This window comes from Meriones unguiculatus, chromosome 6, assembly GCF_030254825.1.
Source record: "Meriones unguiculatus strain TT.TT164.6M chromosome 6, Bangor_MerUng_6.1, whole genome shotgun sequence".
Lineage (NCBI taxonomy): Eukaryota > Metazoa > Chordata > Mammalia > Rodentia > Muridae > Meriones > Meriones unguiculatus.
In genome coordinates this window covers 74,588,993-74,616,517 of record NC_083354.1, presented here as the reverse complement: position 1 = coordinate 74,616,517, position 27,525 = coordinate 74,588,993, and the positions used below count along the sequence as shown (strand labels likewise).

Genomic DNA, 27,525 nt, shown 5'->3' with positions numbered 1-27,525 from the left:
TTGATAAAACCTCTCAAATTATTGGACTTTATACATCACTAATACTGTCAGGAAAAATACTTGCAAACACAAGACCTGAGTAGGTCCCAGCCAGATGGAGACCCAGCACTGAGCAAGGAAGTGGACACAAGGACCCTAACCAAGAAGCTATTTCCAACTGATCCCTGCTGATGAGGGGACAATCAGTCTCCAGTGCAGTGTCCCTGGGTATAACCACACATGTCAGGGCAGGCCTATGCCCAGGAATACTTGCCAACACAAAACACACTCCTTTTTTTTGGGTCATACTAGTTTTTTGATTGTTATGATTTTCTTGTGAAGAGGGGCAAAATCAAAGAATAATAGGAATAGACAAAAAAAGTCCATACCAGGCTCCAAGGTCCAGAAAATATCTTCAAGAAAATCATAGAAGAAAAATTTCCCAACTTAAAAAAAGAGATGTCCATAAATATATAAGAGGCCTATAGAACACCAAATAGACTAGACCAGAAAAGAAATTCCTCATGTCACATCATAGTCAGAACACTGAATCTACAGAACAAAGAAAATATATTAAAAGCAGCAAGGGAAAAAGGCCAAGTAACATATAAATGTAGACCTATCAGAAACACACAAAACTTCTTATCAGAAACTATGAAAGCCAGAAGGACCTGGGCAGATGTCATGCAGACTTTATGGGACCACAGATGTCAACCCAGACTACTATACCCAGCAAAGCTTTCAATCAACAGAGACGGAGAAAACAAACCATTCCATGACAAAACAAAATTTAAGCAATATCTACACAGGAAGCCAGCCCTATAGGAGATATTAGAAGGAAAACTCCAATCCAATGAAAACACTACACTCAAGAAAACAGAGGATACAGATAATTTCCCAACAAAAATTACAAGAAAACAAGCAAAGAATCACAGTAAGACCACCAATTCCACAATAAAAGGAACTAACAGTCATTGGTCACTATTATCCATCAACATCAATGGACTCAAATCTTCAATAAAAAGACACAGACTAACAGGATGGTTGCAGAAACAGGATACAACATTCTGCTGCATCCAAGAAACACACCTTTGCAACAGAGATAAACACTACCTCAGAGTAAAGGGCTAGAAAAATGTTTTTCAAGCAAATGGACCCAGAAAACAAGCTGAGGGTAACTATCCTAATATCTAATAAAATAGACTTTCAACCAAAATTAATCAAAAAAGATGAGGAGGGGCACTTCATTTTCATCAAAGGAAAATTCCACCAGGAGGACATCACAATTTTGAACTTCTATGCCCTAAATACAAGACCACCTACATTTGTAAATGAAACATTATTAAAGCTAAAATCATTCATCCATCCCAACACCTTAATAGTGGGAGACTTCAACACTCCACTCTCACCAAGGGACAGATCATCCAGACAGAAGCTAAACAGAGAAATAAGGGCACCTACAGAGCTCCTAAATCAAATGGACCTAATAGATGTCTACAGAACTTTTCACCCAAATTCAAAAGAGTATACCTTCTTTGAACACCTCATGGAACCTTCTCCAAAATAGACCATATAGTTGTTCACAAGGCAAGCCTCAGCAGATACAAGAAGATTGAAATAATCTCTTATATCCCATCTGATCACCATGGAATAAAGCTGGACCTCAACAACAACAGAAATAGCAAAAAGCCTACACATTCATGAAAACTGAACAACTCCCTACTCAATGATAGCTGGGTCAGGGAAGAAATAAAGAAAGAAATTAAAGACTTCCTAGAATTCAATGAAAATGAAGGTACAACATATCCAAACTTATGGGACACAATGAAAGCAGCGCCGAGAGGAAAGCTCATAGCACTAAGTGCCTGCAAGAAGAAATTTGAAACATCCTATACAAGCAACTTAATAGCTCACCTGAAAGCCCTAGGAAAAAAAAGAAGCAAATACACCAGAGTAGTAGACAGCTGGAAATATTCAAGCTCAGGTCAGAAATCAATAAATTAGAAACAAATAAAACAATTCAAAGAATCAATTAAACCAAGAGCAGATTCTTTGAGAAGACCAACAAGATAGACAAGCCCTTAGCCAAACTAAATAAAGGGCATAGAGAACCTAAAAGAGGGACATAACAACAGGCACTGAAGAAACCCAAACAATCATTAGGTCTGACTACAAAAGCCTATATGCAATAAAATTTGAAAATCTAAATGAAATGGACAATTTTCTTGGTAGATTGCACTTACCAAAGTTAAATAGAGATCAGGCAGAAAGATTGAAAAGTCCTCTATGCCCCAAGGAAACAGAAGCAGTCATCAACAGTCTTCCTTCCAAAAAAAAAGGCAGGGCCGTATGGTTTCAGTGCAGAATTCTACCAGACCTTTAGGGAAGAGCTAACTCCAATTCTCTTCAAACTATTTGACAAAAAAGAAACAGAAGGAACATTACCAAACTCATTCTATGAAGCCACAGTCACCTTGATACCTAAACGACACAAAGACCCAACAAAAAAAGAGAATTTCAGACCTATCTCTCTTGTGAACATTGATGTAAAACTACTCAATAAAATACTTGCAAACTGAATCCAAGAACACAAAAAAATATCATCCATCATGACCAAGTAGGCTTCATCCCAGGCATGCAAGGGTGGTTCAATATACAGAAATCCATCAATGTAATCCACAATATAAACAAACTGAATGAGAAAAACCACGAGATCATCTCCTTAGATGTTGCAAAAGCATTTGATAAAATCCAAAACCCATTCATGATTAAAGTCTTGGAGAGACCAGGGATACAAGGTACATACTTAAACATAATAAAGGCAATATAGAGCAAGCCTACAGCCAACATCAAACTAAACAGAGAGAAACTTAAATCAATCCCACTGAAATCAGGGCCAAGGCAAGGCTGCCCACTCTCTCCATATCGCTTCAACATTATACTTGAAGTCCTAGCTAGAGCAATAAGACAAATAAAGGAGATCAAGGGGATCCAAATCAGAAAGGAAGAAGTCAAAGTATTACTATTCACAGATGATATGATAGTATACATGAGTGACCCTAAAAATTCAACAAGAGAACTCCTTCAACTAACAAACACCTTCATCAAAGTGACTGGATACAAAATTAACACAAAAACTCAGAAGCGCTCCTGTATAACAAAGATAAAAGGGCCAAGAAAGAAACTAGGGAAACAACACCCTTCACAATAGCCACTAAAAACATAAAAGTACCTCAGTGTGATTCTAACCGAGCAAGTGAAAGACCTGTTTGAAAAAAACTTCACAAATGACATAAGGTACCTCGGAGTAACCCTAACCAAGGAAGTCAAAGACTTGTATGAAAAAAATTTCAAATCTCTGAAGAAAGAATTAGAAGAAGATATGAGAAGATGGAAAGATCTCCCATGCTCATGGCTTGGTAGGATTAACATAGTAAAAATGGCCATCTTACCAAAAGCAATCTACAGATTCAATGCAATGCCCATCAAATTACCAACACAATTCTTTACAGACCTGGAAAGAAAAATTCTCAACTTCATATGGAATAACAAGAAACCCAGAATTGCTAAAACAATCCTCTACAATAAAAGATCTTCAGGAGGTATCTCCATCCCTGATCAAAAGTTGTACTATAGAGCAACAGTTTTAAAAACTGCATGGTACTGGCATAGAAACAGAATGGTGGATCAATGGAACCGAACAGAGGACCCAGAAATAAACCCACACACTTATGGACACCTGATCTTTAACAAAGACGCCAAAACCATACAATGGAAAAAAGATAGCATCTTCAACAAATGGTGCTGGTCTAACTGGATGTCTACATGTAGAAAAATGAAAATAGATCCATACTTGTCACCCTGCACAAAACTGAAGTCCAAGTGGATCAAAGACCTCAACATAAAACCAGACACATTAAATTGACTTGAAAAAAAAGTGGGAAATACCCTAGAACTCATTGGTACAGGGGAAAACTTCCTGAACAGAACACCAACAGCACAGGCTGTAAGAGCAACAGTCAATAAATGGGACCTCATGAAACTGAAAAGCTTCTCTAAAGCAAAGGACACCATCATCAAAACAAAGCGACTACCTACAGATTGGGAAAGAATCTTCACCAACCCTTTATCTGACAGAGGACTCATATCCAGTATATATAAAGAACTAAAGAAGCTGAAAAGCAGCAAAACAAGTAATCCACTTAAAAAATGGGGAACAGAGCTAAACAGAGAATTCTCTGTAGAGGAATACCGAATGGCAGAGAAGCACTTAAAGAAATGCTCAACCTCACTAGCCATTAGGGAAATGCAAATCAAAACAACCCTGAGATTTCACCTTACACCCATGAGAATGGCCAAGATCAAAAACTCAAGTGACAACACATGCTGGAGAGGTTGTGGAAAAAGGGGAACCCTTCTCCACTGCTGGTGGGAATGAAAACTTGTACAACCACTCTGGAAATCAATCTGGCACTTTCTCAGACAACTAGGAATAGCGCTTCCTCAAGATCCAGCCATACCACTCCTAGGCATATATCCAAAAGAGGCTCAAGTACACAAAAAGGACATTTGCTCAACCATGTTTGTAGCAGCTTTATTTGTAATAGCCAGAAGCTGGAAACAACCCAGATGCCCCTCAACTGAAGAATGGATGCAGAAATTGTGGTACATCTACACAATGGAATATTACTCAGCAATGAAAAATAAGGAAATCATGAAATTTTCAGGTAAATGGTGGGATCTGGAAAGGATCATCCTGAGTGAGTTGTCCCAGAAGCAAAAAGACACACATGGTATATACTCACTCATATAGACATACAACATAGGACAAACCCACTAAAACCTGTGCTTCTAAAGAAACTAAGCAAGAGAGAGGACCCAAACTAAAATGTACAATCCCCATCCGGAAAGGCAAAGAGGATGGACATCAGAAGAAGAAGAAAACAGGAAACAACCTAGGAACCTACCACAGAGGGCCTCTGAAAGCCTCTGCCCTTCAGACTATCAAAGCAGATGCTGAGCCTGATGGGCAACTGTTGGGCAGGTGAACGGAATTTTAGGTAAGAACTGGGAAATAGTAAGAGCTGGAGAGGACAGGGTCTCCACAAGGAGAGCAACAGAACAAGAAAATTTGAACACAGGGAACTTCCCAGAGACTCATACTCCAACCAAGGACTATTCATGGAGATAACCCAGAACCCCTGCACAGATGTAGCCCAGGGCAGTTCAGAGTCCAATTGGGTTACATAGTAATGTGAAGAGGGACTGCCTCTGACATAATCTGATTGGCCTGCTCTTTGATCACCTCCCTCTGGGGGGGAGCAGCCTTACCAGGCCATAGTAGAGGACAATACAGCCACTTTTGATGTGAACTGACAGACTAAGATCAGAAAGGAAAGGAGAACCTCACCTATTAGTGGACTTGGGGAGTGGCATGCAAGCAGAGGGAGGAGGGAGGGTGGGATTGGGAAGGGAGAAGAGAGGGGCTTATGGGGGGATGCAGAATGAATAAAGTGTAATTGATGAAAAATTTAAAAAAAAGGGAAAAAATAATTTAAGAACCTTAAATGACTTTCAAAAGTGGAGGAAAACATGGAGTTAGTCAATTGGCATGGAGCACGTCTCGCCCCTGGGGGCAATGGTCTCCTGAACCTACTCAGACCTCGGACACCACCACTGCTAGTTCTAGAACTGACGCAGGATGTTCCAACGAGGGGTTAAGGCTTCTCATAATATTTCCTATAAGCCCACACCTGTTTGTCTATATCCCCCATTTTTATTCATTATTAGCCAGATAGAGCCAAGTAGTTGTGGTAATGATACTTGTTTTTTTGCCCAATGCTGGAGTGCTAGTGAATTTAGGTATGCCCTGGTTACTCGCATGCCTCACTGGGTGCCTGTGCCCATTGATGCCCCTCATGCTATGACTCTCTTCAGACAGAAAAGGGATCTTGGAACAATAGCCACCATTGTTACTACCATCTCATTGGCGGCTGTTGGAGCTACCACCGCGACATTAGCCATGAGTCATACTGAGCAGACTGCTCAGACCCTGAATAATCATTTAGCCAATGTAGCTCATGCCTTAGTTGTACATAAAGGAATTAATGCTCAACTAAAAGGAAGCTTGATGGTGTTCAATCAGAGGATTGACCTCTTGCAGGAGCAAATCGCTCAACCTGGCTGTCAATGAAAGTATGCTGGACTTTGTGTCACTAGCATATAACATGAGAATTTTTCCTGTGCTGCAAATCTGTCTAAACAATTGTCTAGCTATATTTTAGGTAATTGGACTGGAGAATTCGATACTACGATGGAGCAGCTGAGAGTGGCCATTGTCACAGTAAATTCTACCAGAGTGGACACAGGACTAGCCACAGGATTATCAACATGGATTGCTGCAGCCATGAATCATCTGAAGGAATGGGAAGGCATGGGATCGTTAACAGGCCTTCTGGTGTTGGTCTCCTTGGTTTGCCTGTGGTATATATGCAAGATTAGAGTCTCACAACAGTGTGATGCAGCCATGATCATTCAGGCCTTTACAGCCATTGAAGCAGGACATTCTCCCCAAGCATGGTTGGCTACCATAAAAAGCTAAAATGTTATGCTCAGGATGCGAGGCTAAGCACTGCACTCAGGGTCAGCCGCTTTCAACCCAGAGAAGAGCATGTCTGATTGCATGCGGGTTGATGCCCCAGGTCCCGCCTCTGAGAAAAAGGTATCGGACGGGTCTGATGCTCTTTGGGTGGATGACACCTAAATGAACATCGGTACAAAGTCCCAAGTTATTTCTAATATCAGAGATCAGACCTCTACTCTTGCCTGATGCGTCTAAAACAAAAAGGGGGAACTGTAGAGAGCTGCGGAATGCTATGCCTTAAAGATGGAGCTGGTTTCCGCCTTCCACCTTCCCGATGGTGAGTGCTCTCTGTCACGAACAATTCCACATTTGGCTAAGGCTGAGGATCTAGCTTGCTTCCATGTATGTGGACCTATCTGCATTGCCCACGTGGCACGCCTGGGTTGGCTACCCAGAGGCTATTTAAGCTGTGGACAGGCTTTCCCCAGGGTCCGAGGATTGTTCATGGTTCCTGAATAAACTGCATTGAAAAAAAAAAATGATTATGTAGTGAGACCACTTTCAGGGATGGGAGATTTGCCAGCTTCCATAATATGTGATGTAATTCGATTCATTTTTGTGAGCATATTATTCTATGAATCATGTTATATATTTTTTACTTTATTAAACTTTGTCCTTAATAAAAAAAAAAACTTCATATCTCTGAAGAAAGAAATTGAAGAGGATATCAGAAGATGGAAAGATCTCGCATGCTCATGGATCAGGAGGATTAACATAGTGAAAATGGCCAACCTGCCAAAAGCAATATACAGATTCAATGCAATTCCTATCCAAATACCAACATAATTCTTTACAGACCTTGAAAGAAAAATTCTCCACTTCCTATGAAAAACAAAAAACCCAGAATCTCTGAAATGATCCTGTACAACAACAGATCATCTAGAGATATGTCCATCCCTGATCTCAAGCTGTACCACAAACAGCATCTTCAACAAATAGTGCTGGTCCAACTGGATGTCTACATGCAGAAAAATGAAAATAGATCCATGTTTATCACCCTGAACAACACTAAAGTCCCAGTGGATCATAGACCTCAATATAAAACCAGACACACTAAATCGGTGAGAAGAAAAAGTGGGGAAGGGCCTAGAACTCATTGTCAGAGAACATAGATGTCCTGAACAGAAAATCAACAGCACAGGCTCTAAGAATAACAATCAATAAATGGGATCTCATCAAACTAAAAATCTTCTGTAGAACAAAGGACACTGTCATCAGAATCAAAATGACAGCCTACAGACTGGGAAAGGATCTTCACCATCCCTATATCTGACAGAGGACCAATATCCAGAATATATAAAGAAATAAAGAAGTTAAAAAGCAACAAATCAAGTAAACAAAAAGGAGCTAAAGAGAGAATTCTGTGTAGAGGACCATAGAATGGCAGAGAAAAACCTAAAGTAACACTCAACTTCCTTGGCCATCAGGGATATGCAAATCAAAACGACCCTGAGATTTCACCTAACATCCATCAGAATGGCTAAGATCAAAATCTCAAGTGACAACACATGGTAGAGAGGATGTGGAGAAAGGGGAACCCTCTTCCTTTGCTGGTGGGAATGTAACTTGTAAAACCACTTCAGAAATCAATCTGGTGCTTTCTCAGACAATTAGAAATAGCGCTTCCTCAAGATCCAGCTATACCACTCCTAGGCATATATCCAAAGATGCTCAAATACACAACAAGGACATTTGCTCAACCATGTTTGTAGCAGCTTTATTCATAATAGCCAGAACCTGGAAACAACCCAGATGTCCCTCAACAGAGGAACGGATACAGAAATTGTGGTACATTTACACAATGGAATACTACTCAGCAATTAAAAACAAGGAAATCATGAAATTTGCAGACAAATAGTGGGATCTAGAAAAGATCATCCTGAGTTAGGTATCCCAGAAGCAGAAAGACACAAATGATATATACTCACTTATAAGTGGATACTAAGCCTATAAGATAGGACAAACCTACTAAAATCTGTACACCTAAAGAAGTTTAACAAGAAGGAGGTTCCGGGGTAAGATGATCAAACCTCACTTAGAAAGACAAATGGGATGGACATTGGAAGTAGGAGAAAACAAGAAACAGGACAGGAGCATACCATAGAGGACCTCTGAAAGACTCTACCTAGCAGTATATCAAAGCAGATGCTGAGACTCATAACCAAACCTTGGGCAGAGTCCAGGGAATCATATTTAAGAAGAGGGAGTAAGTATGACCTGGAGAGGATGGAAGCGCCATAAGGACCAAATATATCTGGACACAGTCATCTTGTCTGAGACTGATTCTCCAACCAAGGACCATTCACGGATATAACCTAGAACCCCTGCTCAGATGTAGCCCATGGCAGCTTAGCATCCAAGTGGGTTTCCCTAGTAAGGAGAACAGGGACTGTCTCTGACATGAACTCAATGGCTGACTCTTTGACAACCCCCACCCACCCACCCAGGGAGGAGCAGCTTTGTTAGGCCACAGAGGAGGACATTGCAGCCAGTACTGATGAGACCTGATAAGCTAGGGTCAGATGGAAGGGGAGGAGGACCTCCCTTACCATGGACTTAGGGAGGGGCAGGGAGGAAAGGAGGGAGGGAGGGAGGGTGGCTTTAGGAGGGAATGAGGAAGAGGGCTACGGCGGGGATACAAAGTAAATAAACTGTAATTAATATAAAAAATAAAAATTAGACAAAGAAAGGCAAAAAAAAGTAGTGGTTATAAGGATGATTAAAAAAAACTAAGAATGTATTAAAAATATCCTTTATGGATCAAGCCAATAAAATCACTCAATAATCCAGCAAAAAAAATAATAATAATAACTTTATAAATAGAAAAAAAAGCTAAGTTCATGTGATTCAAACTTATCACTAGGTGACCACTTAAAAAGTTCTGGGGTGACCCCATATAGGATAGGAGGAAGATCAGAACTCAAGGGAATACCCCAACAATGTGGCTCTTTTATCTCTAGTTTTATTTTGCTCTGTAAAACATTTAAAAGTTTAATCATAAAATATGATCCACTTACTTGGGGAACCACTTGGCATGCTCCTTCCAGGGATTGTCTCCTTCTTCCCAGTTTCCCAGGCATCCACCGCAGGAGAAGCACTGCACAGTGTCCCTTTCACCTACAGATGCAGGGAAGTGATGGCACCAGGTGTGTCTTGGAGCTGATCATACTGAACCAGAGCAACACAGACCCCAGCATGCTTGCTCTTCCATGTCCCCTCTGGCTGAATTGCTGGCCACATCCCACTGCCCTAAATGACCCACTCCTGAGTCTGGACCTCCCATCCCAGCCATGGCCATCCTCCATAGACACAGCCCAGGGCTTTGGAGGTCCTACTAGGTGATCTAGCACTTAGCTACACACTCAGCCCACTGCCGGTACTCTTAAGGTCTATATGTAAAGAAAAGCAACATTTTACTGCCCACAAAATGGAACCTAACCCTTAACCACCACAGAAAACCTCACAAAATGGGACCCAGTTAGTTACCTGTAAAGACAAAGCCGGCTGCGGAGAGTCCACGTGGCGAGGTCCCATGGGCATAAAACGGCCACTTCTCAAAGGACTCCAGCCTGGCCTCCTCTTCTTGGTACTGTGCTTTGCTGCCTCTCAGCGTCTTCTCTGGACTCTTCACCCTTATGTCATACTTGCCAATGTTACCGACATCTTTGCCCAACAGGAACTCACATTCTGGATGAAATTTCTTGTGGATTTCTATGGGAAATTTCCTGAGGCTGGTGTGAAAGAGGATTAAGCTACAGCAAAAGCACTGCACCCCAAGTTTCACCCCAGTAAGGTAAAACCCAGCAGCTGCCATGTCCTCAGGCATCCATGAGCTATATGGGTCATAGGTCACAAAAGTCTTTAATCTCCTGGCTTCACTGCGCATCTGTGAGTTAAAACCTTTCTTCATTTTTATTCGTGCTTTATTCTCTTCTTCATCTTGGCTCTTGGCCAGCTGCACTGCATCCACACCGAGAAGAGCAGAGAGCTCTTGCAGATGATCATAATCAAACTCAGTAACTGGCTCCTCAGAGGCCTCTCCGTGCTCAGCCATCTTCTAAAAGAGAAAGGGAAACAGATAATGGTGATAGCAATGCTTTGCTATAAAGAACATGAATTTCGGTCCCATGAGGTGGCTCAGAAAGTAAAAACACTTGCAGCTAAACCGGGACATTGAAAGAAGAGAACTGACACCCACAAGTTGTCGTCTGACTTCCACATGGACATGGGGATACACACACTCATGCCCCTGCCCCATATGTCAAAACAAAGGCACTAAGAAGAAATAATTGCTGTGTCGACTTGTGTCTCAAGCAAGTGGACTAGGCCATGAGGACCAGCTATGAACAAGACAAATAGGCCTGTTTCCATCCATAAAGGCTCTGCCCACCTTTTGTTTCTTTGTTTGGTATTCTGAGATAGAGTTATGCTATGTATTCCATGCTGGTCTAGAACTTGTGGCCCAGGCAGGTGCCACAGGAAGGTGTTTACCCTGGGACCCTCTTTGGTTTGGGTTGTGCACATCTCCCTCTTGTAATAACCTACACATACCACAGTCACCCTGCCACTTTCATTGGGCCACTTTCTGTGCTTTTGGATTTTTTTTCTTTTCTCTTTTGGACAGTCAAGTGTAGACAGTCTCTAGTCAAGTGTGGCACCAATTCATTAGGAAGGGAGAATGGACAGGCTGATCTCACCTGCTCACTGGTTTGCGGTGCATATACAGGAAAGTAAAACTACTTTCTCACGTTTATGGAAAGTTCCCTATTGAGCATCTTATCTTTCACATAATTACTTATGCATATGAAGAAAGTCAGATGTGTTATGTGAAGGACATGCTCAGGGACTAAAGGCTTGGTTAAATTCAGCCTGTCAGACAAAACAAAGAACCTGTCTCCTTTCTTGTAACTCGACTTCTCATTTCCTCAACCCCATGAGTGAAAGCACAAGCAATAATCAGGGTGTGTCAGAACTCCCATTCACACAGCCATTTGTGCATCTTGACAGTGTATCCTGCTCTAATCTGTAGCTTCACTTTGCTCCACATAAACTAATTTTGCTTCTTTTGAAAATCTTAGAGCCTTTGTTCTCAGTTGTGTGAATTAAAGGCCAAGAGCTTGAAAACAGACAGACCACATCAGCCTACAGGATGCTACACAGTTTGTATCACCAAGACCTGTCCCAAATGTGAATAATGGCCCCATTGTTGTGATGTGGGCACATATTTGCCATGCATGTTAGAGAAAAATATACACGAAATCCCATAGCCTCGTAGAGACAATGTGGTAAAATTACCCTGTTCTTTAAAACCGTTCTCTTCCGTTCACTTGTCAGGGCTAGTGCTCTGCGTGTAAGCTGTGTTAGATCCACAGTGGCCCCCACAGTGGTGGTACCAATAACCATGTCCTATCTCAGGCAGGACTCTGGCCAGGGAAACAGAAGTTTATTGAGTAAACCAGAGGGTAAATTCAGCATCCCTCAGGAACCTCAAAGGCACCTTTCTGTTTACCAGGAAAATCACCACTTTCTTTATCCAGTTGTCCCTAACAGTCACCTACCTGGGGCACAGACATCTAGTTCCTGTTAACCGAACAGCGAAAGCCTGCACTAACTCCCAGGCTGTTTTGAGCCACACCTCTCCTCCCTATTCCCTTAAGATTGACAGGGCTTTTTCTGCACCACTGTTCCCTGGCCTCCAAGTGAACACCTGGCACTTTAATTTCCTAAACAAACTTTTTTTTACCCATGGGTGGTCCAGTTCAGTGGTTTTACTCACCCTTGCTTACAAACTCCAGATGCAGGGGAGGATTTGAGTCTGGCAGGCAGCCACTGAGCTTCCCAAGATCTTATACCTCTTTACAGTGGGTTGTATGAAGCACACCGTTGTTTATAGGCAAGGAGATAGTTTATTAAAGGAGAGATTCTAATCAGCTAAGAATGCTGCCTGGACTGTGACCCAGACCCAAGAGAGGAAAGGGGCAGCTCTGCATGACACTTCACACAACATTTGCCTCTCCCAGTGTTCTCACAAAGCTAGCTCTTCTTCAGCATGCTCCTTTGGTTGTAATGAAGCCCAGGGCTTCCAGTCTCCACTGCTGCTGTCTTTCGTGTTAATCTGTGGAACCTCCTCTACGCTATTCCCTATTCTATTATTACATTAGTAGAACATAATTATTATTATAGTTGCTACAGAATTTATCTTATCAATTATTTTTCTCTAAGTTAAAATGTTGCATTGTCCTATTAGCAGATAGCTATATATATATATATATATATATATATATATATATATACATATATATATATATATATATACAGAGAGAGAGAGAGAGATAGACAAGGACAGGAACAGACATAGATATAGACATAGAGACAGAGACATAGACATAGATATAGACATAGACATAAGCATAGTCATAGGCATACACATACACATAAATACATACCTGTGCTGGGGTGGCTGTTAGGGATCGAGCCCGGATCCTCTATTTTGCCTAACAGGCTTGGACTAACCAAGCCCTTAGTCCCTTCAGTAGTCCAGGGTGGGTGTTAAGCACTGAGCCCAGGACATTTTGTATACCAGGAAAGGCCCTACCTCTGAGCTACCTCAGCCAGCACAGCCATGGGCAGTACAGGAACATAGCAGGGTAATAGTAGAAAGAGAAACAAGTCTCTGGGTTTCCTGCAAGAGTAAACGATTCTCATTTTCCCACTGCGTATTTATTGGTTTGCTAGCTACTAGAGACAGCCCTGCAGTCAGGGCTTGAGCAAACAGGATTTTTATCCTCTTATCTGAGTTCTTCCTTTTGCACTTCCTGCCCTTGTGATTTTCTGATCTGCTCCAAGGATTAGAACATTACAGATAATGTCCCTTGCCAGTTACCCAGCCAAGAGACCATTCCACAGGGAATCTGACTTACCAGAAGATACGCTAAGTTGGGAGGCATAATTATTTCCTCAGAGGATAACATTTGTATTTACAGAGCTTTCACCACTCAGCACTGCTAAGCCTGCCCAGTTTTCTTCGTTCTAACAGGGAAACTGTAGCTTAGGGGGTCGAGGGTTAAAAACACTGGATGCTCTTCCAGAGGACCTGGGTTCCATTCCCAGTAAATCCAAGTCCCAGCTCACCATGGTCTCTACTCCAGTTCAGGGAGATCTAGCGCCCTCTTCTGGCTTCCATGGGCACCAGGCATATACCTTGTTTGCACAGACATGCATGCAAACAAAACACACCTACACCCAAAATAAATGATAAAGAAATAAAATTCTTTAAGCCTGTAACTTTTCCCTTTTTTTCTATTTCTTTCTTCCTTTTTTTTTCTAGACTCCATTTCTCTGAAGACCTCCACTCCCAACCCTCACATTGCTTGTTGAACTCCACTGCTGAATTTGCCTATGTCCTTGGGTCCTAACTCAAAGGCGTAACTTTCTCTCCTCTTCTCCATGTCTCTCCGTCTGGAAGCTGCTGTGATTTATACCTTGCCTGCCTCATAGTTTTTCTCTGAAACTCTAATAAAATGATCTCTGTGCTTCCTCTGATTCTCTACTTTTTTTTTTTAATTAACAACACAAAGAACCCAAGAAGGGAACCTTGATTTCCCCCTAATAGGTAGTGTGTGAGTGTTTGTGATTTGTGAGTGTGGGCGACCCAGGCCACAGTGTGTCTGTGAGGCTGGTTTTTCCCTCCACAGTGGAACCCAGGGATTGATCTCAGGCTTGCAAGGCAATGTCTTTTACCTGTGCTGCTTTGGGCTTTCGTTGCTTGTTTGTTTGTTTGTTTGTTTGTTGTTAAGTTCATTGACTTCTGAATGGCTAATCACTCCCCTACAATGGAGCATTTATGCCATTTTTCTCTTCATAAACAAAGATGGGTTCAAACTGCTAAAAACAAAACCTTTCCTCAAGTTTTCTCAGAGTAAATTCCTGAAATAATATTGCTGAGTCAAACACATGCATCCTCTTAAGGGTTTGGGTGTCTGTCAGGCACTGGCTTTGCTAATGGTCATCTGGGCTCCTTTTACCTTCAGTAAGGTCACAGTCCTGCTTCTTCTCAGGTGGTTTCCTGCAATGAGGTTTCACATATCAGAATTCCATGTCTCTCTGTAACAGAAATTAAAGTCTGCTTACAAACCAAAAACTGATTTCCCAAGGGAAAAGCCTGGTCAGGCGTCTCAGTGAAGTCCAAGTCCAGCACCCCAGTGGCCATCCTGGGGGACAGACATGGGCTCCACGCGTGGCTGTAAGTAAGTGAAACTGAGCTTGTGTGATTCCATCATAATCTATTGGTCAGTGGCTACTTCAAGTTCCCAAAGAACCTCCTGTCCTTCAAAGCCACATATAAAGTTAACTCCAAACACCCACCCAAGCCAACCCCAGTAACTTTGAAAATAGAGGTTTGCAAAAAATTTCAAACATGATATGTGATTTCTCCAGCAATCAAGAAACAAAGCCAATTTTTGGTCTATCTTATCTCCATCTTGTATCTAGTAAAATAATTCTGAAAATTGGGTTTTTGTTTTGTTTTTAGAGTAACCCAAATAAAAATATTTCCCATTTGTTAAGTCCTGTTTATCTCAGCTAACCAGCCCCCCCCCCCCCCCACTGGTTAGCTGATGAACTGGAACTTTCAGTTCAACCTGATTCCTTCCTGCAATGAGGCTGTGCTTCCCAGTTGAATCAAATGGACACTTTTCATCAACAGTTTGTAGCAGTAAGCAAGAGGATTTCCACTGCCTCTGGAATAGCAAGTGCCATCACTCAGGAGCAGAAGCCTGGATTCAGGCTATTCTGGTCTATAGAGCGAGTTCCAGGACAGCCAGAGCTAAACTCTGTCTTAAAACTCACTTCTCCCAAAAGAGAATAATAAACAAATGAATAAATATCCTCTGAGAGCATCTTAAATCCTCTCCTCTTGCATGGCTTAATTTTTACTTTTTTGCTAAAATAGGGGTAATAATACTGAAAGCAGGTGCCAGCTGCTTAGAGCTTATAGCCCTCTTACTATATAGTCTTGGCTAGCCTTAAACTTGTGGTAATCCTCATGCCTTGCTCTCCCAAATCTTAGATAACTTAATAAATTCTTTTTATTACATTTGGAAAGTATGTGTGTATAAGTGCATATCAGGTCTCTCTTTCTGCCAGGTGTATCCCAGAGAGCAAACTCATGTTATCAGGCTTCCACACAGGTACCTTTACTTGCTGAGCTATCTAGACAATACGTTCTTAAAACCCTATCAGTTCAGAATGAAGCAAGTAGAAGGTTACACTTTAGTACATCCACTATCGTCTACAATTCATTTGCTTTATCATCAACTTTTTATCACACCCCATAAAAGATTTTTAAATAATTCATAATGGTTATCAAATATACTGTGTCTTCAATGAAGGCTGCATCTCTTGACATTCCCCAGAGAGCCTATAGATCCATGGTTTTCAACCTGTGGGCCTCGAACCCTTGTGGTCAAAGGCCCCTTTCACAGGGGTTGCCTAAGACCATCAGAAAACACAGATATTTACATTAAGATTCATACAGTAGCAAAGTTGGACTTGTGAAGTAGCAACGAAGATAACTTTATGTCTGGGTCACCACAGGAGGAGCTGTATTAAAGGGTCTCAGCATTAAGAAAGTTGAGAACCACTACAATAGAGTGTTTCAAAGTAGATATGTAAGTAGGCCTCAGTGATTCAAATGTTTCTATTCAGCACCTGCAAACAGCCAAAAAGGAGATATTCATGAACTTTCTTCCCTCAGAGCTGGGGTCAGGGATAGGTTCTCCATTCAGATACCTTATCATCCTTTCTAGTAGTTCAGGTAAGACACAATCATGCAGTTGATCACATAAATTCCTACCTTCAAGCATTTCACTATTAATATTACAATGTTATTGGGACACAATGCACACATTATACATTCTCCTCTTTGCAATGCAGTTAATAGATTTTAGGACATTCACAGACTGGTACAATCAGTGATTTTCAAACAACTTACCACTCCCAAAAGAAAGAAATGTATCTATTAGTACTCGTTGGCTTTCCATTTCTCCTCAATGTCCTTAGCCCTACCAAACTTCTAATTCACTCTATTTTCAGTTTTACAGGAAAAGGTAATGCAGTCATTCAATTATTTGAAAACAGCAACATGAGAAAAATGCCATGTTTCTCCTTACACAAGCCACAGTCCTTGGGCAGAAACAAAGATCCGATGTTCACCTCAGTGGATATCAGTGCTCATGACGGCTGCACACTGAGCCTCCATATGGCATACGTGAGCAACTAATTTTGTATCCACACAGTTCTGTTGATGAACTCGTAGCCTGAAATGCTGGGGTGTGACTGATTTCTGGGAAGCATTCAGCAGCTGTCTGGAGTAAGGAGTACCCATGCTTTAGCATCACCTGCTTGGGACGGTTTGGGTTGGCAATAAATAGCATCAGGAAGATGCTGAGTCATTTCCTTTTCTTATCCCACACAGAGAAGCTGCCATAACTGCCACTCTCTGTAACAGGCAGCTGCTTAACAATCTCCCTGATAAATGGCTTACAAAGGTGCTCACCTAAAGCAACCCTTCCAGTAGTTGGTGGTATAAAAGTTAGTGGCACACAACTTATAGAAGAAAGTATTTAAGTGGGTTCATGGCTCTAGAGGGTTAGAGTTCTTGATGGTGGAGTGAAAGCAGAATGGCAGGAACAGCCTAGAGTTCACATCTCAAACCACAGGCAGGAGAGCAAGAAACAGAGAGTGCACTGAGAATGGTTAGGCTTTTGAAGTCTCAAAGCCCATCCCTGTGTCACACGAAGTCACCTTCTAGCCCTTCAAAACAGTTCCACCAGTTGGGGACCAAGTATTCAAACACACAAACCTATGAGTCATTCTCACCCAAACCACCCCATCCACAGCTCCCTTCAATCCATTTTTGCTACCTAAGAGTCTTACTATTGTTTCTATAGTTCCAGGACTCCTGGGTTATGTCACTGAGCACTGAAAAAAAAATATTTTCATGAGCACAAAAGCAAAAACAAAGTTAGGCTGTGTAAATGGCTCAGGAGGTGAATATGCTTGCCTCCAGAACATGATGAGCCAAGTTCAACCCCTGAAACCCACCTAAAAGAAGTGGCCATGGTGATGCATGCTTCTGATCCCAGCAGTACAGAAAGACAATCAGGTGGATTTCTAGGTCTATCTGGACAGACAGCCACGCCAAAGAACTGGTACCCTTAGGCCAGTGAAAGGACCTGCCTGAACAAACAAGGTGGATATCCCTGAGAAATAGCACCAAGGCTCACCTCTAGCCTCTGTACGCTCATAGTGTACACACATGCACCACACACCACACAGAGAAGGAAAATACTAAAAGAAAAGCAAAGTTATTGATGCGTGCAGAATACCTATTGAGTGTCTGTAATTGTGAGAAAAAAAGCCAAAGATATTCTGTAAGAATAGTGTTTCAACTCAGATGTGTATGAGACAGATAAAGAGACAGTGAACCCCATTGGTTCACAGACACGGGGGAAGGCCAGTTTGTCATGTACCTCCTCAGTGTCTCTGGGTCAAAACAAGTCACAGAACTAACTGTTCTCATGAACCCCTGTCTCAGGCCATTTGTGAATCTGGACATCCTCCCCTCTGTCCACCTGTGCAGTGGAGCATCTTAACTCTCCTTTATTACATGTCAACCCATTCCATTGCTCTCTATATGTTGCTCTTAGGGTTTTTTTTTTTATCCTTAACAGGTGGTAGTAACTTTACTCTGGGTTCTCATGTAGCCACCAATAGCTTTATATTTCTCCAAAGAATCTCTGGTGAGAGAGGCACAGTGGTGACATAGCGGCATGACTGTTACAGGGGTAGTGAATGGCTTTCTCATTAGATTTGAGGCCTGCTCCACCTGGGAGAAATTCACACCTGGTACTGTGAACCAAGCTAAAAGCCTTTGGTTAAACTGTGTGTGGCATCACCTGTCTTTAATCCCAGCACACAGAAGGCAGAGGCAGGAAGATTTCTATGAATTAGAGGTAAGCCTAGTCTACATAGCAAGTTCCAAGCCATCTAAGGCTGCAGAGTGACAGCCTTTGTAAAAATAAATCTTTTTAAAATGCCTGGAGCTGGGAGGTCATAGACCCTAGGGAGTCTATGACCTAGCTCTAATTACTTTTCTTCTATGACAGTGTGATAAATACCATGACCAAAAGCCAAAAGCCACTTAGAAAAATTCTAGACTGTGTCAAGGTGACCTCCAAAGCCAACCAGGGCAGCAACCCGTCACTGATGTTTTACATTAGGTAACACCAAACTGCTGTCTGAGTATTAATATTTATTCCCATGGATTAACTCTGCTCTCAGTCTTGGTCAAAGAAGTTCATCTTGCAGTGAACAGAAAATTATAGATTCATATAATATACATATACCTATCAATGTTTAGATTCATATCTGGTCAAAGTGCTCAGTATATGTAACGCTTGAATGTTTAGCCCTAAATGAGATGTCCATATCAACCTCACCCCATGAGGCTTAGAGAACATCATAAATGAGAGGGCAGAAAGAACGTAAGAGCTAGAGAATGAGGAAGAAGCTGAAAATGTTGTTTTTAATGACATGGACATTGAACTCATGAACTCAACAGCACCTGTAGTAAATTGCATAAGACCTTATAGGATTAAGCCAATCAACATTGTAGCACAGACAAAGTTGTGGGACCTCAGAAGGTCCCACCCCAAATGAATAGCACATTGGCAGTTTATGGGTGCTTTGGGACAGAGTCTTTTTTTTTTTTTTATTCTCCCTGAGATGTGGACAGTTGTAGGTTCTCCATGATATAGAGGATGGCCTCACACCCATACAGACAGCATTAGTTGAATTCAGTTAATTATGTTAAAAAAAAAGAAGGAAGGAAGGGAAAAAAGAAAGAAAGAAAGAGAGAGAGAGAAAGAGAAAAATAGAGAGAGATGGAGGAAAATGAGGATGAGAAAGGGACCTGTGTGGGATGTGTGAGCAAGCTTCACAGTGTGTATGATCCAGACACATTACATGCATGTATGAAATCTAAAAGAATAAATTTTAAAAGCTTTAAAGAAAATAGCCAAAGAATTTTAACTGACAAACTCACAGAATATGTAGTCAATAAATTTTGGAAAAAATAAAATATATATGTATTTAGCATATATAAAAATATATGACATATCTTTATTCAAATGTATATATACTTGACACCCTCAAACAATAAGGCACATACTTAAAAAAAAGGCACATACTGAAACATAGTAAAGGCAATATACAGCAAGCCTATAGCCAACATCAAAATAAATGAAGAGAAACTTAAATCAATGCACTGAAATCAGGGACAAGGCAAGGCTGCCCAGTCTTTCCATATCTGTTCACCATTGTACTTGAAGTCCTAGCTAGAGCAATAAGACAACTAAAGGAGATCAAGGGAATACAAATTAGAAAGGAAGAAGTCAAAGTATCACTATTCACAGATGATATGATAGTATACATGAGTGACCCCAAAAATTCAACCAGAGAACTCCCACAGCTGATAAACACCTTCAGCAAAGGGCTGGATACAAAATTAACTGAAAAAACTAAGAAGGTCTCCTGTATACCAAAGATAAAAGGACTGAGAAAGAAATTAGGGAAACAACACCCTTCACAATAGCCACAAAGGACATAAAGTGCCTCGGTGTGACTCTAACCAAGCAAGTGAAAGACCTGTCTGAAAAAGAACTTCAAGTCTCTGAAGAAAGAAATTGAAGAGGATATCAGAAAATGGGAAGCTCTCCCATGCTCATAGATCGATATGATTAACATAGTGAAAATGGCCATCCTGCCAAAAGCAATATACAGATTCAATGCAATTCCCATCAAAATGCCAACACAATTCTTTACAGACCTTGAAAGAAAAATTCTCAACTTCATATGGAAAAACAAAAATCTCAAAATCTCCAAAACGGTCCTTTACAACAACAGATCATCTGGAGGTACCTCCATCCCTGATCTCAAGCTGTACTACAGAGCAATAGTAATAAAAACTGAATGGTATTGGCATAGAAACAGACTGGTGGATCAATGGAACCAAATAGAAGACCCAGAAATAAATCCACACACCTATGGATACCTGATTTTTGACAAAGAAGCCAAAACCATTCAATGGAAAAAATACAGCATCTTCAACAAATGGTGCTGGTCCAACTGGATGTCTACATGCAGAAAAATGAAAATAGATCCATATTTATCACTCTGCACAAAACTGAAGTCCAAGTGGATCAAAGACCTCAGCATAAAACCAGACACACTAAATTGGTGAGGAGAAGAAAAAGTGGGGAAGAACCTAGAACTCATTGGCAGAGAACACAGATATCCTGAACAGAATATCAACAGCACAGGCTCTAAGAGCAACAATCAATAAATGGGACCTCATGAAACTAAAAATCTTCTGTAGAACAAAGGACACTGTCTTCAGAACAAAATGACAGCGTACAGACTAGGAAAGGATCTTCACCAACCCTATATCTGACAGAGGACCAATATCCAGAATATATAAAGAAATAAAGAAGTTAAAGAGCAACAAATCAAGCAATCCAATTAAAAAATGGGTACACCGTAAATAGAGAATTCTCTGTAGAGGAATATAGAATGGCATAGAAACACCTAAAGAACTGCTCAATGTCCTTAGCCATCAGGGAGATGCAAATCAAAATGACGCTGAGAATTCACCTAACACCCGTCAGAATGGTTAAGATCAAAAACTCAAGTGACAATACATGCTGGAGAGGATGTGGAGAAAGAGGAACCATTCTCCATTGCTGATGGGAATGTAAACTTGTACAACCACTTCAGAAATCAATCTGGCACTTTCTCAGACAATTAGGAATAGTGCTACCCCAAGATCTAGCTATACCACTCCTAGGCATATATCCAAAGATTCTCAAGTATACAACAAGGACATTTGCTCAACCATGTTCATAGCAGCTTTATTTGTAATAGCCAGAATCTGGAAACAACCCAGATGTCCCTCAGTTGAGGAATGGATACAGAAATTGTGTTACTTTTACACAATGGAATTAAAAACAAGGAATTAAACAGCAGTTAAAAACAAGGAAATCATGAAATTTGTAGGTGGGATCTGGAAAGGATCATCCTGAGTGAGCTTTCCCAGAAGCAGAAAGACACACATGGTATATACACACTCATATAGACATATAACATAGGATAAACCTACTAAAATCTATACACCTAAAGAAACTAATCAAGAGGAAGGACTCTTGCTAAAATGCTCAGTTCCTATCCAGAAAGGCAAAGAGGATGGACATCAGAAGAAGAAAATGGGAAACAAGTCAAGAGCCTCCCACAGAGGACTCTGAAAGGCTCTGCCCTGCAGACTACCAATGCAGATGCTGAGACTTATGGGCAACTTTTGGGCAGAGTGCAGGGCATTTTCATTTTATATTCTTTGTTGTTTTATTTCATTTTAGAAAGAAAAGAATTTTTTTTGTACACTGCAAAGACAGCAGCAGGCATGGCATTAACAGAAGAACTGCCTACTGGGATCTTTGTTGGTATAATGTTCTTTTGGAATGTACACAATTTACCCTCATTCATTCAAATGTTGATTTCTCTATCCCACTATCTGGGTTCAATTAGGACATTGCATTGTGATGCTTAGAATAAGCATCACAAACTGTCTCAAGTTTGTGTAAACATGCCACGATTTGTTTTCTGTATTGTCAATTAAACAACCAGCCCCAATGCTGTGCAATGGAGAGTATAGGGTGGGACATCCTGGTCCGGAGGAGAAGGAAAGGAAGCCAGGGAGTAGGAGCAGAGAGGTTCACAGGAGAGATGAACCGCACCTAAGATATGACTAAAAGCAAGTATAGTGGGTGAATCTGAATGGTAGGAAACTACGTCAACTTGGAGGTTTAGGATGGAATAACTATTGCCCAGCATTGTGTTCTAGGTTAATTAAATAAATCACAGTCTCTGTGTGCTGATTTGGGTATACAGCTGGTCTAGGACTAACCGCTGCTTAACTAAAAGATATATCAACAATAAATATTAAATAACCACAACAGATCTTTGATTGTTTCTTTCATATATACATTTGAGACAGGAACTGAGCATATAATCCACAAATTCTCCTGCCTCCATTTCCTGAATGCTGGGAAAAATGGGGATTTTCCACCATTTGCAACCATCATATTGCTTTAAGGAAACTGCAAATTCTGCTGTTGTGTCATCAGAAGGAAAGACTGTGATAAATTAGAAATTCACCCTGGTGCTTTGACAGTTGGAGGAGTTGGTGGAACAGACCCTGTATCCAGTCATTGGCATAAATTATCACATCATTTGAAATTTCAGAAGGAACCCCACTTTTTCCTCCTTTCTGGAAGTCATGTCTAAGGATTCACCTGCACATTACCATCTGGCTTACTAGACCTGAGATCTTTTCATTCTCATTGATCATCATACAACACAATTTGTAGCAAATGACTAATTTAGCCTACAACAGCCTATCTCATCTTCCCCCAACATCGGACCCATATGTAGAGTTCATCTGCTTAGAGAACTTCTGAAAAATGAATCTTTACTTAAACCAAAGGCTTAAGCCAGAAGACACAATTGTGCAACTGCAGCTTCCTCTTCCACCCTTTATACACATAGACCAATCCTCAGGCCTTGTCTGCATTCTCAGCATTTCAGTATCCCACAAGGAGTATCCAGCTTAACACTTGAGCTACAGTTGGACAGACCTTCCTTATCACATGTTTTACACACTCTACCTTGATCTATCTCATCCAGTTGGGAATTTTTCTACTACCCATATTTCTGCAAAAAAAAAAAAAAAACCACAGCAAACTGAAGGCTTTAATTTCTTCCATCTGTTTTTATTCTGTTTTGGGGACAGGGCCCTGCTAGATGCCCAAGTTGACCTCACCGTTGACATCATCCTGCCTCAGTCTCCTGAGTGTTGGGATTCTCTGCATGTGCCACCATGCTAAATTGAAGACCTTAAAGGTAATGAAGAGTGCACCTTTTCATTTAAGGGTACATATGGCAACCAACCATGGAGAAATGATCACATTTAACAATACCTAATAAGATTTTTTAAAGACTCCTTATCACTAATGTATAAAATCCTCCAGGAATCACGCCTCTGAGGCCTCACACAGCTACTCACCTCTTTAGTTCTTTTTAGTTGTCCCCCGATGCCCTCTCCTTAAAGTCCCCTTAATGACAATGAGACAAAAGACACACTTGCCCAATTCTGTCTTCCTGTTCCATGCCTCTGCAGAAGGAACTGGCCATGACTTGGCAGCTCTGCTTAGTTACTTCATGTTTGCCCACACAAGCTGCAGTATTCCTTTTGCTGGGACAAGCTACTCTGACAAAAGCAACTAATGAAGACAGTTGAAGTTCTAAATTCCATCGTGGCAGGGAAAGGGTGGGAGAAGGAGCAGAGGTTACTGGTCACATTTCATCCTCAGTGAAGAAGGAGAAAAAGAAAGTAAGAAGTTGGGCCAGGCTATAAACCCTTCAGGCTGTAACCAAGTACTCATTTCCTCCAGGGAGGCTCCACCTGTTAAAGGTTCTACAAACTGCCCAAAGGGCAAGAAATATCCAAACCCAGGAGCTGCCTATAAGGACTATTTTATAATTATGTCATAATAATCAAGAACCAGTACCCTCTACTAACTTTCCATATATATGAACAGCTTCCTTTCCCACTCCATCCTTATGCTCCTCTTCCTTTTATAAAAAAGTTTTATTGCATTTTATTTATTTTGCATGTGCTCACAAGGTATACACGTGCCACATAGTGGAGGTGTATGGTGAAGATCAGATCTCTCCTTAAGCTAGGCAAATCCTAGGTATAGGTCTTTGACAGCTATTGTATTGGATAGTCAGTAGCCTTTTCAATTAGAGCACTTTTCTCTACCATCAGGCATGGGAAATCATTGTCTATTATTTGATTATTTTTCATGTCATTCTTTTTCTACTCTTTTCTCTCTAGTAACCCAATTTTAGGGAAATAAAATTATTAATTTACATTGTTACCTTTTTTTCTTCGTATTTTCTCAGTATTGTGCTGGTTTCTGGGTTTCTTTACACGGTGAGACAGGATCTGTCACTGACATGGGGCCATCCAACAGAGCTCGGGAAACTTCAAGGCCCACAGGCTGAAGAAGACTGACTCCAGCAGAAACAAGTGTCAACAGCTCCCCTCCTACAGGTGGGGCCTGGCTTGGCTGCATTTGGGGCAGGCTTGTATGGATAGGCAACCACAGCAACTGTGAGTTCCTGAGGGAAGGACCCTGCTGTGCACAAAACAAGACAAACCCAAGCTGCTCTCTTCAGCCTCTGGCTCTTATGACCTCTTGGGCCCCTCTTCTGCAATGGCCCCTGAGTTTGGGAGGAGGAAGTGTTCCCTCAGGAATGAGCATACCCTGTCACTTACTGTCTGCACTTTGACCTTGTTGTAAGTCTCTGGAATTCTGTTCTTGTTAAAGTCTGAATTTATGTTCATTCCAGACTCCCATTAGCAACTGAGAGCCCTGGGGTGTCCCAGAGAGACACTTGGATGAAAGGATATAGTCAATTGCCATATTGTCAGTTTACATCTTGCTATTCTCTATCTAAACAAAAGGTGGGGCTAAAGAGATGGCTCAGTGGTCAAGAGCACTGGCTGCTCTTCCAGAAACCAGGACTCAATTCCCAGCACCCATATGACAGCTCACAACTGTCAATACTTCTGTTCCAGGGTATCTGACTTCCTCACACATGCAGACAAAACACCAATGTACAAAATAAAAATAAATAATCTAAAAAACAAAGCAAAACAAGATCTGGGTCTGGAGCATGCCTGTCGTCCAGCACTTGGATGGTGGAGGCAGGTGGATAAGTTTAAGGCCATCCTCCCTAAACACTGAGTTTGAGGCCATCCCAGGTTATCTGGCACTCTGTCTCAAAGGCCCCTCTACCAGCTGACCACCCCTGAACAAAAACAGTAAGTAAGTCATGTATTATTGTAGCACATGGCTGTGCTTTGAGAACTCATGAGACCAAGGCAAAAAAATGTGAATTCAAGAGAAATCTGAGCTATACTACAAATCAAGATAGTAAAATCTTTTCTTAAATTGGCTTTTTTTGAAACAGGGGTTCTGACTATTCTGGAATTCTCTTTGTAGACACAGTAAAATCTTATCTCAAACAATTTGAGGGCTATAGCTATAGCTCAGTAGCAAAGTGCTTCTCACTCTTGGGCAAGGCCTTCAATTCCAGGTCAAATATCTTACAGAGGAAATACAGGAAAACCAAGAATTTCAGGAGTAGGGCAGCGGTTTAGTGTGTACTTAGTAATCATGGCACCTAGATTCAATCTCTCTGTCTCTCTCTCTCTCCCACACACACGACATAGAACTAAAACAAAAAGAAACAACAAACAACTGAAGAAGAACAGGCAAAGTTGAAGGTTCATGTAGATATGTAGATGTGTTTGTGTGTGTGTGTGTGTGTGTGTGTGTGTGTGTGTGTTTGGTAAAATGACAGAGAACTGGAAGAGGAGGACAGCATCAACCAGGACAAGGGAGTGGCACAGTGGCCTCTAAGGCATTGGGAGACCTTGACTTCTTGACTTTAGTGCTCAGCTCCTAGGCTTTATTGTTATTGTCCTTTCAAGCAAATACGCAATTACAGTAGATACGCATTACATATGCTAGTTTTAATTAAAATAAAACAAAGTTTGTTGATAGATTCTAGAACAAGTTTTAAATACAGCTAGATTGTTTCCCAACTTGCCATAGGGAAGAGGGATTAAGAACAAGGCCTCTATGTTTTCAACAATTCCACATACAAAGAAAAAAAGTAGGGCCTGAAAAATGTCTCCATGGGAGAACAGTCACTACTCCTGCAGAGGACTCAGGTTTGCACCCAACATCCATATCAGGCAGTTCACAGCCTTCTGTAACTCAGTTCTAGGGGCTTTGATGCCCTCTTTCTGACCTCTGTGGGCACCAGGCATGCAAGCAGTGCACAGTTATACATGCAGACAAAACACCCAAAAGTCAAATACTTTAAAAAGGAAAAGGAAAAGAAAAAAGTGACCACTGCTGTCACTCATCATCTAACTTCATCTACCTATCTATCTAAGTTGAGGATAACTCTTGCTATGTAGTTCTGGGCTGGTAGGAAACATGTGATTTTAGACGGAAGGGGAGCAGGAGAACTAGAGGGAGATACAAAAAAATAATGGGAAGCTGGTGTTGAGCATGATTGAAATAAACTGTAATATATATAATAAACATGTAAAAAGTAATCTATATATGAAATGTTATTGTATATAATTAATGTACACTATTAAAAGGTTTTTAAAGAATTTTTTAAGGGTTTGGGATATTATTCCTGTTCTATCTCAAGACCAGATGATTACTTAAACCTTTACATTTTAAAGTTTAACAATTGTCCTTAGATGCTGACAAAATCCAACATCCATTCATGTTTAAAGTCCCAAAAATATAAGGGATACAAGACACTTACCTAAACATAGTAAAGGCAATATACAGCAAGCCTATAGCCAACATCAAACTAAATGAAGAGAAACTTAAATCAATCCCACTGAAATCAGGAACAAGGCAAGGCTGCCCACTCTTTCCATATCTCATCAACATAGTTCTTGAAGTCCTTGCTACAGCAATAAGACAAATAAAGGAGATCAAGGGAATACAAATTAGAAAGGAAGAAGTCAAAGTATCACTATTCACAGATGATATGATAGTATACATGAGTGACCCCAAAAATTCTATCAAGGAACTCCTACAGCTGATAAACACCTTCAGCAAAGTGGCCGGATACAAAATTAAATAAAAAAAAAAAATCAGTAGCCTTCCTGTATACATAAGACAAAAGGG

At 41.0% G+C, this 27,525-nt stretch overlaps 1 pseudogene; it reads right to left on the bottom strand.

Annotated features, from left to right (window-relative positions):
• Positions 1-14,715, bottom strand: part of LOC132654528 (baculoviral IAP repeat-containing protein 1a-like) — a 58,497-nt pseudogene extending 43,782 nt beyond the window's left edge.
• Between the last annotated feature and the right edge of the window lie 12,810 nt (positions 14,716-27,525).